Source organism: Phyllobates terribilis, unplaced genomic scaffold (genome assembly GCF_046119375.1).
Source record: "Phyllobates terribilis strain yellow unplaced genomic scaffold, ASM4611937v1 Scaffold_142__1_contigs__length_4687701, whole genome shotgun sequence".
Classification (NCBI taxonomy): domain Eukaryota; kingdom Metazoa; phylum Chordata; class Amphibia; order Anura; family Dendrobatidae; genus Phyllobates; species Phyllobates terribilis.
The window spans coordinates 2,415,367-2,429,642 of record NW_027362902.1 but is presented as its reverse complement, the minus strand read 5'-3'; the positions used below and the strand labels follow the sequence as shown (position 1 = coordinate 2,429,642).

General features: G+C 44.3%; 10 non-coding genes and 1 pseudogene across 10 annotated transcripts; all 11 read right to left on the bottom strand.

Annotated features, from left to right (window-relative positions):
- Positions 1 to 659: 659 nt before the first annotated feature.
- On the bottom strand, positions 660 to 850 carry LOC141206074 (U2 spliceosomal RNA). The gene has a single exon (XR_012276740.1). It is a non-coding gene; the product is annotated as a U2 spliceosomal RNA (small nuclear RNA).
- A 1,115-nt stretch (positions 851 to 1,965) lies between these two features.
- LOC141206018 (U2 spliceosomal RNA) lies at positions 1,966 to 2,156 on the bottom strand. The gene has a single exon (XR_012276686.1). It is a non-coding gene; the product is annotated as a U2 spliceosomal RNA (small nuclear RNA).
- A 1,115-nt stretch (positions 2,157 to 3,271) lies between these two features.
- Positions 3,272 to 3,462, bottom strand: LOC141205681 (U2 spliceosomal RNA). Its single transcript, XR_012276358.1, has one exon. It is a non-coding gene; the product is annotated as a U2 spliceosomal RNA (small nuclear RNA).
- Positions 3,463 to 4,577: 1,115 nt separating this feature from the next.
- LOC141205680 (U2 spliceosomal RNA) lies at positions 4,578 to 4,768 on the bottom strand. The gene has a single exon (XR_012276357.1). It is a non-coding gene; the product is annotated as a U2 spliceosomal RNA (small nuclear RNA).
- A 1,115-nt stretch (positions 4,769 to 5,883) lies between these two features.
- LOC141206001 (U2 spliceosomal RNA) lies at positions 5,884 to 6,074 on the bottom strand. Its single transcript, XR_012276670.1, has one exon. It is a non-coding gene; the product is annotated as a U2 spliceosomal RNA (small nuclear RNA).
- A 1,115-nt stretch (positions 6,075 to 7,189) lies between these two features.
- On the bottom strand, positions 7,190 to 7,380 carry LOC141205679 (U2 spliceosomal RNA). The gene has a single exon (XR_012276356.1). It is a non-coding gene; the product is annotated as a U2 spliceosomal RNA (small nuclear RNA).
- A 1,115-nt stretch (positions 7,381 to 8,495) lies between these two features.
- On the bottom strand, positions 8,496 to 8,686 carry LOC141205678 (U2 spliceosomal RNA). Its single transcript, XR_012276355.1, has one exon. It is a non-coding gene; the product is annotated as a U2 spliceosomal RNA (small nuclear RNA).
- A 1,115-nt stretch (positions 8,687 to 9,801) lies between these two features.
- On the bottom strand, positions 9,802 to 9,992 carry LOC141206053 (U2 spliceosomal RNA). Its single transcript, XR_012276719.1, has one exon. It is a non-coding gene; the product is annotated as a U2 spliceosomal RNA (small nuclear RNA).
- Positions 9,993 to 11,107: 1,115 nt separating this feature from the next.
- Positions 11,108 to 11,298, bottom strand: LOC141205995 (U2 spliceosomal RNA). Its single transcript, XR_012276664.1, has one exon. It is a non-coding gene; the product is annotated as a U2 spliceosomal RNA (small nuclear RNA).
- Positions 11,299 to 12,413: 1,115 nt separating this feature from the next.
- Positions 12,414 to 12,604, bottom strand: LOC141205677 (U2 spliceosomal RNA). The gene has a single exon (XR_012276354.1). It is a non-coding gene; the product is annotated as a U2 spliceosomal RNA (small nuclear RNA).
- A 1,115-nt stretch (positions 12,605 to 13,719) lies between these two features.
- LOC141206284 (U2 spliceosomal RNA) lies at positions 13,720 to 13,923 on the bottom strand (annotated as a pseudogene).
- Positions 13,924 to 14,276: the final 353 nt, after the last annotated feature.

The following is a 14,276-nucleotide window of genomic DNA, read 5'->3' as shown; positions in this document are numbered from 1 at the left end:
CAGGATACCTGGCTGGCTGAATGTCGCTGAGAAGCTCACAGAGACCGCCATAAGCAACAGTTTAACAGAATGCCACAGACTAATCAACCAAACTTTTTGGGTTGGGTTCTCTTTTATAGTCTGCAGGCATTAAATGAAAGAAGTCAGTGTTCCAGCAGAAGGAGACAACGTTTCAGAAAAGGCATTGTAGCAAACCAAAAAATAAATTTTAAGCGCAGCAGAGTAACCAGCGCACATACCTGTTAGCTCAGGTGAGTTTAAAAGGCTGCTGTTGATAACAAGGGCATTTGCTAAATAGATGGTGTGTGTGCAACAATATACTGAAAGGTCAATTATATTGTGCAGCTTATCTCACCACCTGTAGTTATTTAGGTGAAAGCTCCAAAATGCTTGCCTAATATGTCTGTTTATCCAAAAGGAAGTAAAAAGGGAGAGCTAGAAAGATAGCATTGCATCACATTACATGGCAATGCAATGCACAGTTGCTGAAGTTGAACCAAAATGAGCTTGTAATCTGGCTTCTGCAACTTTGAACATGAAAAATCCAATGAGGAGAAGAAAAGCAAAGCCAAAGAGTCCATCCCAAAATCCGACAAACAAGCAAAATGAACAAAAAACATTGAATTCAATTCTTTCTGATTTTAGAAACTGCATTAAAGAAGGGGTGCACCGGTCCTGGAGATACTGCAATACCAGGTCAATGCGTGGAGTGGACAGAACAAGCTCTTTTTCCATCTCCCTGTTCTAAAAATCCATTTAATATATGGTCCCCAGATAGGGGACATATCAGATATTAAACTGATAAGAACAGATACTACACTTGATCTTAGCCAAAAGGCCGAGAAGCGATAACCAGAATTGGTTTCAAACTACGGAGCCACCCAAGGATCCTGAAAAGTCCATTTGTGGAGATGAGCTCCTGGACTCCCGTTAAGAAGACATGTTGTCAACCTCTAGATCCCTTACATGCCTGCACTTTTCGGCTTGCTGCTGCTGCAATCCACGCGTTTTAGATCTGCATAACTCCACCTCTTTAAACACAGCACCTTCACCCCCTGCTGTTCCCACCCGCCTCAACACCGTTGGAAGGGAGGAGAACCAATTAAGGCGGGGGGTGGGGTGGAACGAGCAGCTGTCTACCCTTAGCAGGAGGGCTCCTGATTACATACCTCTCCTGCTGCTGCTGCTGCTGGCTGTCCAGCAGCAGACTGAAGGTGGCTGCTGCTGTGCACAGGTATATAAAGGCTCAGAGCCTATTATGACACGCGCAGCCAGCGTTCCATTGCCACATTCCATCTACTGCAGGCAGGATACCTGGCTGGCTGAATGTCGCTGAGAAGCTCACAGAGACCGCCATAAGCAACAGTTTAACAGAATTCCACAGACTAATCAACCAAACTTTTTGGGTTGGGTTCTCTTTTATAGTCTGCAGGCATTAAATGAAAGAAGTCAGTGTTCCAGCAGAAGGAGACAACGTTTCAGAAAAGGCATTGTAGCAAACCAAAAAAGAAATTTTAAGCGCAGCAGAGTAACCAGCGCACATACCTGTTAGCTCAGGTGAGTTTAAAAGGCTGCTGTTGATAACAAGGGCATTTGCTAAATAGATGGTGTGTGTGCAACAATATACTGAAAGGTCAATTATATTGTGCAGCTTATCTCACCACCTGTAGTTATTTAGGTGAAAGCTCCAAAATGCTTGCCTAATATGTCTGTTTATCCAAAAGGAAGTAAAAAGGGAGAGCTAGAAAGATAGCATTGCATCACATTACATGGCAATGCAATGCACAGTTGCTGAAGTTGAACCAAAATGAGCTTGTAATCTGGCTTCTGCAACTTTGAACATGAAAAATCCAATGAGGAGAAGGAAAGCAAAGCCAAAGAGTCCATCCCAAAATCCGACAAACAAGCAAAATGAACAAAAAACATTGAATTCAATTCTTTCTGATTTTAGAAACTGCATTAAAGAAGGGGTGCACCGGTCCTGGAGATACTGCAATACCAGGTCAATGCGTGGAGTGGACAGAGCAAGCTCTTTTTACATCTCCCTGTTCTAAAAATCCATTTAATATATGGTCCCCAGATAGGGGACGTATCAGATATTAAACTGATAAGAACAGATACTACACTTGATCTTAGCCAAAAGGCCGAGAAGCGATAACCAGAATTGGTTTCAAACTACGGAGCCACCCAAGGATCCTGAAAAGTCCATTTGTGGAGATGAGCTCCTGGACTCCCGTTAAGAAGACATGTTGTCAACCTCTAGATCCCTTACATGCCTGCACTTTTCGGCTTGCTGCTGCTGCAATCCACGCGTTTTAGATCTGCATAACTCCACCTCTTTAAACACTGCACCTTCACCCCCTGCTGTTCCCACCCGCCTCAACACCGTTGGAAGGGAGGAGAACCAATTAAGGCGGGGGGTGGGGTGGAACGAGCAGCTGTCTACCCTTAGCAGGAGGGCTCCTGATTACATACCTCTCCTGCTGCTGCTGCTGCTGGCTGTCCAGCAGCAGACTGAAGGTGGCTGCTGCTGTGCACAGGTATATAAAGGCTCAGAGCCTATTATGACACGCGCAGCCAGCGTTCCATTGCCACATTCCATCTACTGCAGGCAGGATACCTGGCTGGCTTAATGTCGCTGAGAAGCTCACAGAGACCGCCATAAGCAACAGTTTAACAGAATGCCACAGACTAATCAACCAAACTTTTTGGGTTGGGTTCTCTTTTATAGTCTGCAGGCATTAAATGAAAGAAGTCAGTGTTCCAGCAGAAGGAGACAACGTTTCAGAAAAGGCATTGTAGCAAACCAAAAAAGAAATTTTAAGCGCAGCAGAGTAACCAGCGCACATACCTGTTAGCTCAGGTGAGTTTAAAAGGCTGCTGTTGATAACAAGGGCATTTGCTAAATAGATGGTGTGTGTGCAACAATATACTGAAAGGTCAATTATATTGTGCAGCTTATCTCACCACCTGTAGTTATTTAGGTGAAAGCTCCAAAATGCTTGCCTAATATGTCTGTTTATCCAAAAGGAAGTAAAAAGGGAGAGCTAGAAAGATAGCATTGCATCACATTACATGGCAATGCAATGCACAGTTGCTGAAGTTGAACCAAAATGAGCTTGTAATCTGGCTTCTGCAACTTTGAACATGAAAAATCCAATGAGGAGAAGAAAAGCAAAGCCAAAGAGTCCATCCCAAAATCCGACAAACAAGCAAAATGAACAAAAAACATTGAATTCAATTCTTTCTGATTTTAGAAACTGCATTAAAGAAGGGGTGCACCGGTCCTGGAGATACTGCAATACCAGGTCAATGCGTGGAGTGGACAGAGCAAGCTCTTTTTCCATCTCCCTGTTCTAAAAATCCATTTAATATATGGTCCCCAGATAGGGGACGTATCAGATATTAAACTGATAAGAACAGATACTACACTTGATCTTAGCCAAAAGGCCGAGAAGCGATAACCAGAATTGGTTTCAAACTACGGAGCCACCCAAGGATCCTGAAAAGTCCATTTGTGGAGATGAGCTCCTGGACTCCCGTTAAGAAGACATGTTGTCAACCTCTAGATCCCTTACATGCCTGCACTTTTCGGCTTGCTGCTGCTGCAATCCACGCGTTTTAGATCTGCATAACTCCACCTCTTTAAACACTGCACCTTCACCCCCTGCTGTTCCCACCCGCCTCAACACCGTTGGAAGGGAGGAGAACCAATTAAGGCAGGGGGTGGGGTGGAACGAGCAGCTGTCTACCCTTACCAGGAGGGCTCCTGATTACATACCTCTCCTGCTGCTGCTGCTGCTGGCTGTCCAGCAGCAGACTGAAGGTGGCTGCTGCTGTGCACAGGTATATAAAGGCTCAGAGCCTATTATGACACGCGCAGCCAGCGTTCCATTGCCACATTCCATCTACTGCAGGCAGGATACCTGGCTGGCTTAATGTCGCTGAGAAGCTCACAGAGACCGCCATAAGCAACAGTTTAACAGAATGCCACAGACTAATCAACCAAACTTTTTGGGTTGGGTTCTCTTTTATAGTCTGCAGGCATTAAATGAAAGAAGTCAGTGTTCCAGCAGAAGGAGACAACGTTTCAGAAAAGGCATTGTAGCAAACCAAAAAAGAAATTTTAAGCGCAGCAGAGTAACCAGCGCACATACCTGTTAGCTCAGGTGAGTTTAAAAGGCTGCTGTTGATAACAAGGGCATTTGCTAAATAGATGGTGTGTGTGCAACAATATACTGAAAGGTCAATTATATTGTGCAGCTTATCTCACCACCTGTAGTTATTTAGGTGAAAGCTCCAAAATGCTTGCCTAATATGTCTGTTTATCCAAAAGGAAGTAAAAAGGGAGAGCTAGAAAGATAGCATTGCATCACATTACACGGCAATGCAATGCACAGTTGCTGAAGTTGAACCAAAATGAGCTTGTAATCTGGCTTCTGCAACTTTGAACATGAAAAATCCAATGAGGAGAAGAAAAGCAAAGCCAAAGAGTCCATCCCAAAATCCGACAAACAAGCAAAATGAACAAAAAACATTGAATTCAATTCTTTCTGATTTTATAAACTGCATTAAAGAAGGGGTGCACCGGTCCTGGAGATACTGCAATACCAGGTCAATGCGTGGAGTGGACAGAGCAAGCTCTTTTTCCATCTCCCTGTTCTAAAAATCCATTTAATATATGGTCCCCAGATAGGGGACGTATCAGATATTAAACTGATAAGAACAGATACTACACTTGATCTTAGCCAAAAGGCCGAGAAGCGATAACCAGAATTGGTTTCAAACTACGGAGCCACCCAAGGATCCTGAAAAGTCCATTTGTGGAGATGAGCTCCTGGACTCCCGTTAAGAAGACATGTTGTCAACCTCTAGATCCCTTACATGCCTGCACTTTTCGGCTTGCTGCTGCTGCAATCCACGCGTTTTAGATCTGCATAACTCCACCTCTTTAAACACAGCACCTTCACCCCCTGCTGTTCCCACCCGCCTCAACACCGTTGGAAGGGAGGAGAACCAATTAAGGCGGGGGGTGGGGTGGAACGAGCAGCTGTCTACCCTTAGCAGGAGGGCTCCTGATTACATACCTCTCCTGCTGCTGCTGCTGCTGGCTGTCCAGCAGCAGACTGAAGGTGGCTGCTGCTGTGCACAGGTATATAAAGGCTCAGAGCCTATTATGACACGCGCAGCCAGCGTTCCATTGCCACATTCCATCTACTGCAGGCAGGATACCTGGCTGGCTGAATGTCGCTGAGAAGCTCACAGAGACCGCCATAAGCAACAGTTTAACAGAATGCCACAGACTAATCAACCAAACTTTTTGGGTTGGGTTCTCTTTTATAGTCTGCAGGCATTAAATGAAAGAAGTCAGTGTTCCAGCAGAAGGAGACAACGTTTCAGAAAAGGCATTGTAGCAAACCAAAAAAGAAATTTTAAGCGCAGCAGAGTAACCAGCGCACATACCTGTTAGCTCAGGTGAGTTTAAAAGGCTGCTGTTGATAACAAGGGCATTTGCTAAATAGATGGTGTGTGTGCAACAATATACTGAAAGGTCAATTATATTGTGCAGCTTATCTCACCACCTGTAGTTATTTAGGTGAAAGCTCCAAAATGCTTGCCTAATATGTCTGTTTATCCAAAAGGAAGTAAAAAGGGAGAGCTAGAAAGATAGCATTGCATCACATTACATGGCAATGCAATGCACAGTTGCTGAAGTTGAACCAAAATGAGCTTGTAATCTGGCTTCTGCAACTTTGAACATGAAAAATCCAATGAGGAGAAGAAAAGCAAAGCCAAAGAGTCCATCCCAAAATCCGACAAACAAGCAAAATGAACAAAAAACATTGAATTCAATTCTTTCTGATTTTAGAAACTGCATTAAAGAAGGGGTGCACCGGTCCTGGAGATACTGCAATACCAGGTCAATGCGTGGAGTGGACAGAGCAAGCTCTTTTTCCATCTCCCTGTTCTAAAAATCCATTTAATATCTGGTCCCCAGATAGGGGACGTATCAGATATTAAACTGATAAGAACAGATACTACACTTGATCTTAGCCAAAAGGCCGAGAAGCGATAACCAGAATTGGTTTCAAACTACGGAGCCACCCAAGGATCCTGAAAAGTCCATTTGTGGAGATGAGCTCCTGGACTCCCGTTAAGAAGACATGTTGTCAACCTCTAGATCCCTTACATGCCTGCACTTTTCGGCTTGCTGCTGCTGCAATCCACGCGTTTTAGATCTGCATAACTCCACCTCTTTAAACACAGCACCTTCACCCCCTGCTGTTCCCACCCGCCTCAACACCGTTGGAAGGGAGGAGAACCAATTAAGGCGGGGGGTGGGGTGGAACGAGCAGCTGTCTACCCTTAGCAGGAGGGCTCCTGATTACATACCTCTCCTGCTGCTGCTGCTGCTGGCTGTCCAGCAGCAGACTGAAGGTGGCTGCTGCTGTGCACAGGTATATAAAGGCTCAGAGCCTATTATGACACGCGCAGCCAGCGTTCCATTGCCACATTCCATCTACTGCAGGCAGGATACCTGGCTGGCTGAATGTCGCTGAGAAGCTCACAGAGACCGCCATAAGCAACAGTTTAACAGAATGCCACAGACTAATCAACCAAACTTTTTGGGTTGGGTTCTCTTTTATAGTCTGCAGGCATTAAATGAAAGAAGTCAGTGTTCCAGCAGAAGGAGACAACGTTTCAGAAAAGGCATTGTAGCAAACCAAAAAAGAAATTTTAAGCGCAGCAGAGTAACCAGCGCACATACCTGTTAGCTCAGGTGAGTTTAAAAGGCTGCTGTTGATAACAAGGGCATTTGCTAAATAGATGGTGTGTGTGCAACAATATACTGAAAGGTCAATTATATTGTGCAGCTTATCTCACCACCTGTAGTTATTTAGGTGAAAGCTCCAAAATGCTTGCCTAATATGTCTGTTTATCCAAAAGGAAGTAAAAAGGGAGAGCTAGAAAGATAGCATTGCATCACATTACATGGCAATGCAATGCACAGTTGCTGAAGTTGAACCAAAATGAGCTTGTAATCTGGCTTCTGCAACTTTGAACATGAAAAATCCAATGAGGAGAAGAAAAGCAAAGCCAAAGAGTCCATCCCAAAATCCGACAAACAAGCAAAATGAACAAAAAACATTGAATTCAATTCTTTCTGATTTTAGAAACTGCATTAAAGAAGGGGTGCACCGGTCCTGGAGATACTGCAATACCAGGTCAATGCGTGGAGTGGACAGAGCAAGCTCTTTTTCCATCTCCCTGTTCTAAAAATCCATTTAATATATGGTCCCCAGATAGGGGACGTATCAGATATTAAACTGATAAGAACAGATACTACACTTGATCTTAGCCAAAAGGCCGAGAAGCGATAACCAGAATTGGTTTCAAACTACGGAGCCACCCAAGGATCCTGAAAAGTCCATTTGTGGAGATGAGCTCCTGGACTCCCGTTAAGAAGACATGTTGTCAACCTCTAGATCCCTTACATGCCTGCACTTTTCGGCTTGCTGCTGCTGCAATCCACGCGTTTTAGATCTGCATAACTCCACCTCTTTAAACACAGCACCTTCACCCCCTGCTGTTCCCACCCGCCTCAACACCGTTGGAAGGGAGGAGAACCAATTAAGGCGGGGGGTGGGGTGGAACGAGCAGCTGTCTACCCTTAGCAGGAGGGCTCCTGATTACATACCTCTCCTGCTGCTGCTGCTGCTGGCTGTCCAGCAGCAGACTGAAGGTGGCTGCTGCTGTGCACAGGTATATAAAGGCTCAGAGCCTATTATGACACGCGCAGCCAGCGTTCCATTGCCACATTCCATCTACTGCAGGCAGGATACCTGGCTGGCTGAATGTCGCTGAGAAGCTCACAGAGACCGCCATAAGCAACAGTTTAACAGAATGCCACAGACTAATCAACCAAACTTTTTGGGTTGGGTTCTCTTTTATAGTCTGCAGGCATTAAATGAAAGAAGTCAGTGTTCCAGCAGAAGGAGACAACGTTTCAGAAAAGGCATTGTAGCAAACCAAAAAATAAATTTTAAGCGCAGCAGAGTAACCAGCGCACATACCTGTTAGCTCAGGTGAGTTTAAAAGGCTGCTGTTGATAACAAGGGCATTTGCTAAATAGATGGTGTGTGTGCAACAATATACTGAAAGGTCAATTATATTGTGCAGCTTATCTCACCACCTGTAGTTATTTAGGTGAAAGCTCCAAAATGCTTGCCTAATATGTCTGTTTATCCAAAAGGAAGTAAAAAGGGAGAGCTAGAAAGATAGCATTGCATCACATTACATGGCAATGCAATGCACAGTTGCTGAAGTTGAACCAAAATGAGCTTGTAATCTGGCTTCTGCAACTTTGAACATGAAAAATCCAATGAGGAGAAGAAAAGCAAAGCCAAAGAGTCCATCCCAAAATCCGACAAACAAGCAAAATGAACAAAAAACATTGAATTCAATTCTTTCTGATTTTAGAAACTGCATTAAAGAAGGGGTGCACCGGTCCTGGAGATACTGCAATACCAGGTCAATGCGTGGAGTGGACAGAGCAAGCTCTTTTTCCATCTCCCTGTTCTAAAAATCCATTTAATATATGGTCCCCAGATAGGGGACGTATCAGATATTAAACTGATAAGAACAGATACTACACTTGATCTTAGCCAAAAGGCCGAGAAGCGATAACCAGAATTGGTTTCAAACTACGGAGCCACTCAAGGATCCTGAAAAGTCCATTTGTGGAGATGAGCTCCTGGACTCCCGTTCAGAAGACATGTTGTCAACCTCTAGATCCCTTACATGCCTGCACTTTTCGGCTTGCTGCTGCTGCAATCCACGCGTTTTAGATCTGCATAACTCCACCTCTTTAAACACAGCACCTTCACCCCCTGCTGTTCCCACCCGCCTCAACACCGTTGGAAGGGAGGAGAACCAATTAAGGCGGGGGGTGGGGTGGAACGAGCAGCTGTCTACCCTTAGCAGGAGGGCTCCTGATTACATACCTCTCCTGCTGCTGCTGCTGCTGGCTGTCCAGCAGCAGACTGAAGGTGGCTGCTGCTGTGCACAGGTATATAAAGGCTCAGAGCCTATTATGACACGCGCAGCCAGCGTTCCATTGCCACATTCCATCTACTGCAGGCAGGATACCTGGCTGGCTGAATGTCACTGAGAAGCTCACAGAGACCGCCATAAGCAACAGTTTAACAGAATGCCACAGACTAATCAACCAAACTTTTTGGGTTGGGTTCTCTTTTATAGTCTGCAGGCATTAAATGAAAGAAGTCAGTGTTCCAGCAGAAGGAGACAATGTTTCAGAAAAGGCATTGTAGCAAACCAAAAAATAAATTTTAAGCGCAGCAGAGTAACCAGCGCACATACCTGTTAGCTCAGGTGAGTTTAAAAGGCTGCTGTTGATAACAAGGGCATTTGCTAAATAGATGGTGTGTGTGCAACAATATACTGAAAGGTCAATTATATTGTGCAGCTTATCTCACCACCTGTAGTTATTTAGGTGAAAGCTCCAAAATGCTTGCCTAATATGTCTGTTTATCCAAAAGGAAGTAAAAAGGGAGAGCTAGAAAGATAGCATTGCATCACATTACATGGCAATGCAATGCACAGTTGCAGAAGTTGAACCAAAATGAGCTTGTAATCTGGCTTCTGCAACTTTGAACATGAAAAATCCAATGAGGAGAAGAAAAGCAAAGCCAAAGAGTCCATCCCAAAATCCGACAAACAAGCAAAATGAACAAAAAACATTGAATTCAATTCTTTCTGATTTTAGAAACTGCATTAAAGAAGGGGTGCACCGGTCCTGGAGATACTGCAATACCAGGTCAATGCGTGGAGTGGACAGAGCAAGCTCTTTTTCCATCTCCCTGTTCTAAAAATCCATTTAATATATGGTCCCCAGATAAGGGACGTATCAGATATTAAACTGATAAGAACAGATACTACACTTGATCTTAGCCAAAAGGCCGAGAAGCGATAACCAGAATTGGTTTCAAACTACGGAGCCACCCAAGGATCCTGAAAAGTCCATTTGTGGAGATGAGCTCCTGGACTCCCGTTAAGAAGACATGTTGTCAACCTCTAGATCCCTTACATGCCTGCACTTTTCGGCTTGCTGCTGCTGCAATCCACGCGTTTTAGATCTGCATAACTCCACCTCTTTAAACACAGCACCTTCACCCCCTGCTGTTCCCACCTGCCTCAACACCGTTGGAAGGGAGGAGAACCAATTAAGGCGGGGGGTGGGGTGGAACGAGCAGCTGTCTACCCTTAGCAGGAGGGCTCCTGATTACATACCTCTCCTGCTGCTGCTGCTGCTGGCTGTCCAGCAGCAGACTGAAGGTGGCTGCTGCTGTGCACAGGTATATAAAGGCTCAGAGCCTATTATGACACGCGCAGCCAGCGTTCCATTGCCACATTCCATCTACTGCAGGCAGGATACCTGGCTGGCTGAATGTCGCTGAGAAGCTCACAGAGACCGCCATAAGCAACAGTTTAACAGAATGCCACAGACTAATCAACCAAACTTTTTGGGTTGGGTTCTCTTTTATAGTCTGCAGGCATTAAATGAAAGAAGTCAGTGTTCCAGCAGAAGGAGACAACGTTTCAGAAAAGGCATTGTAGCAAACCAAAAAAGAAATTTTAAGCGCAGCAGAGTAACCAGCGCACATACCTGTTAGCTCAGGTGAGTTTAAAAGGCTGCTGTTGATAACAAGGGCATTTGCTAAATAGATGGTGTGTGTGCAACAATATACTGAAAGGTCAATTATATTGTGCAGCTTATCTCACCACCTGTAGTTATTTAGGTGAAAGCTCCAAAATGCTTGCCTAATATGTCTGTTTATCCAAAAGGAAGTAAAAAGGGAGAGCTAGAAAGATAGCATTGCATCACATTACATGGCAATGCAATGCACAGTTGCTGAAGTTGAACCAAAATGAGCTTGTAATCTGGCTTCTGCAACTTTGAACATGAAAAATCCAATGAGGAGAAGAAAAGCAAAGCCAAAGAGTCCATCCCAAAATCCGACAAACAAGCAAAATGAACAAAAAACATTGAATTCAATTCTTTCTGATTTTAGAAACTGCATTAAAGAAGGGGTGCACCGGTCCTGGAGATACTGCAATACCAGGTCAATGCATGGAGTGGACAGAGCAAGCTCTTTTTCCATCTCCCTGTTCTAAAAATCCATTTAATATATGGTCCCCAGATAGGGGACGTATCAGATATTAAACTGATAAGAACAGATACTACACTTGATCTTAGCCAAAAGGCCGAGAAGCGATAACCAGAATTGGTTTCAAACTACGGAGCCACCCAAGGATCCTGAAAAGTCCATTTGTGGAGATGAGCTCCTGGACTCCCGTTAAGAAGACATGTTGTCAACCTCTAGATCCCTTACATGCCTGCACTTTTCGGCTTGCTGCTGCTGCAATCCACGCGTTTTAGATCTGCATAACTCCACCTCTTTAAACACTGCACCTTCACCCCCTGCTGTTCCCACCCGCCTCAACACCGTTGGAAGGGAGGAGAACCAATTAAGGCGGGGGGTGGGGTGGAACGAGCAGCTGTCTACCCTTACCAGGAGGGCTCCTGATTACATACCTCTCCTGCTGCTGCTGCTGCTGGCTGTCCAGCAGCAGACTGAAGGTGGCTGCTGCTGTGCACAGGTATATAAAGGCTCAGAGCCTATTATGACACGCGCAGCCAGCGTTCCATTGCCACATTCCATCTACTGCAGGCAGGATACCTGGCTGGCTGAATGTCGCTGAGAAGCTCACAGAGACCGCCATAAGCAACAGTTTAACAGAATGCCACAGACTAATCAACCAAACTTTTTGGGTTGGGTTCTCTTTTATAGTCTGCAGGCATTAAATGAAAGAAGTCAGTGTTCCAGCAGAAGGAGACAACGTTTCAGAAAAGGCATTGTAGCAAACCAAAAAAGAAATTTTAAGCGCAGCAGAGTAACCAGCGCACATACCTGTTAGCTCAGGTGAGTTTAAAAGGCTGCTGTTGATAACAAGGGCATTTGCTAAATAGATGGTGTGTGTGCAACAATATACTGAAAGGTCAATTATATTGTGCAGCTTATCTCACCACCTGTAGTTATTTAGGTGAAAGCTCCAAAATGCTTGCCTAATATGTCTGTTTATCCAAAAGGAAGTAAAAAGGGAGAGCTAGAAAGATAGCATTGCATCACATTACATGGCAATGCAATGCACAGTTGCTGAAGTTGAACCAAAATGAGCTTGTAATCTGGCTTCTGCAACTTTGAACATGAAAAATCCAATGAGGAGAAGAAAAGCAAAGCCAAAGAGTCCATCCCAAAATCCGACAAACAAGCAAAATGAACAAAAAACATTGAATTCAATTCTTTCTGATTTTAGAAACTGCATTAAAGAAGGGGTGCACCGGTCCTGGAGATACTGCAATACCAGGTCAATGCGTGGAGTGGACAGAGCAAGCTCTTTTTCCATCTCCCTGTTCTAAAAATCCATTTAATATATGGTCCCCAGATAGGGGACGTATCAGATATTAAACTGATAAGAACAGATACTACACTTGATCTTAGCCAAAAGGCCGAGAAGCGATAACCAGAATTGGTTTCAAACTACGGAGCCACCCAAGGATCCTGAAAAGTCCATTTGTGGAGATGAGCTCCTGGACTCCCGTTAAGAAGACATGTTGTCAACCTCTAGATCCCTTACATGCCTGCACTTTTCGGCTTGCTGCTGCTGCAATCCACGCGTTTTAGATCTGCATAACTCCACCTCTTTAAACACAGCACCTTCACCCCCTGCTGTTCCCACCCGCCTCAACACCGTTGGAAGGGAGGAGAACCAATTAAGGCGGGGGGTGGGGTGGAACGAGCAGCTGTCTACCCTTAGCAGGAGGGCTCCTGATTACATACCTCTCCTGCTGCTGCTGCTGCTGGCTGTCCAGCAGCAGACTGAAGGTGGCTGCTGCTGTGCACAGGTATATAAAGGCTCAGAGCCTATTATGACACGCGCAGCCAGCGTTCCATTGCCACATTCCATCTACTGCAGGCAGGATACCTGGCTGGCTGAATGTCGCTGAGAAGCTCACAGAGACCGCCATAAGCAACAGTTTAACAGAATGCCACAGACTAATCAACCAAACTTTTTGGGTTGGGTTCTCTTTTATAGTCTGCAGGCATTAAATGAAAGAAGTCAGTGTTCCAGCAGAAGGAGACAACGTTTCAGAAAAGGCATTGTAGCAAACCAAAAAAGAAATTTTAAGCGCAGCAGAGTAACCAGCGCACATACCTGTTAGCTCAGGTGAGTTTAAAAGGCTGCTGTTGATAACAAGGGCATTTGCTAAATAGATGGTGTGTGTGCAACAATATACTGAAAGGTCAATTATATTGTGCAGCTTATCTCACCACCTGTAGTTATTTAGGTGAAAGCTCCAAAATGCTTGCCTAATATGTCTGTTTATCCAAAAGGAAGTAAAAAGGGAGAGCTAGAAAGATAGCATTGCATCACATTACATGGCAATGCAATGCACAGTTGCTGAAGTTGAACCAAAATGAGCTTGTAATCTGGCTTCTGCAACTTTGAACATGAAAAATCCAATGAGGAGAAGAAAAGCAAAGCCAAAGAGTCCATCCCAAAATCCGACAAACAAGCAAAATGAACAAAAAACATTGAATTCAATTCTTTCTGATTTTAGAAACTGCATTAAAGAAGGGGTGCACCGGTCCTGGAGATACTGCAATACCAGGTCAATGCGTGGAGTGGACAGAGCAAGCTCTTTTTCCATCTCCCTGTTCTAAAAATCCATTTAATATATGGTCCCCAGATAGGGGACGTATCAGATATTAAACTGATAAGAACAGATTTTTTTTTTTTTTTTTAAACCATTCAGTTTAGTTTTTTAGCAAACAGTATGAATTTCTCCAAAATTTGCTACTTAAAACTTCTCATCATCATGGTTCTATTTATTTAGCAGTAGTATAAGACGAAATATAATCACAAGGGAACATCCTTTACGTAACACAAATGCAGAAACTTCAAGGAATCACAAAGAAAAAAATCACTGGTATTTGATAAGGTAATGCCACTTTTTAAATTTCCAAATCCCTTCGGCATCTGTGCCACCACCGCCTCTGCTGTCCAACTTATATATCAGGTATAGTCTTGAAAGAATAAGTCTAACACATTCATTCACTGATAAAGATTTCCTCTTGAAAAGTCCAAGGTTCCTTGCATCCCACAAACTCTCCATCACACAAGCCATTATC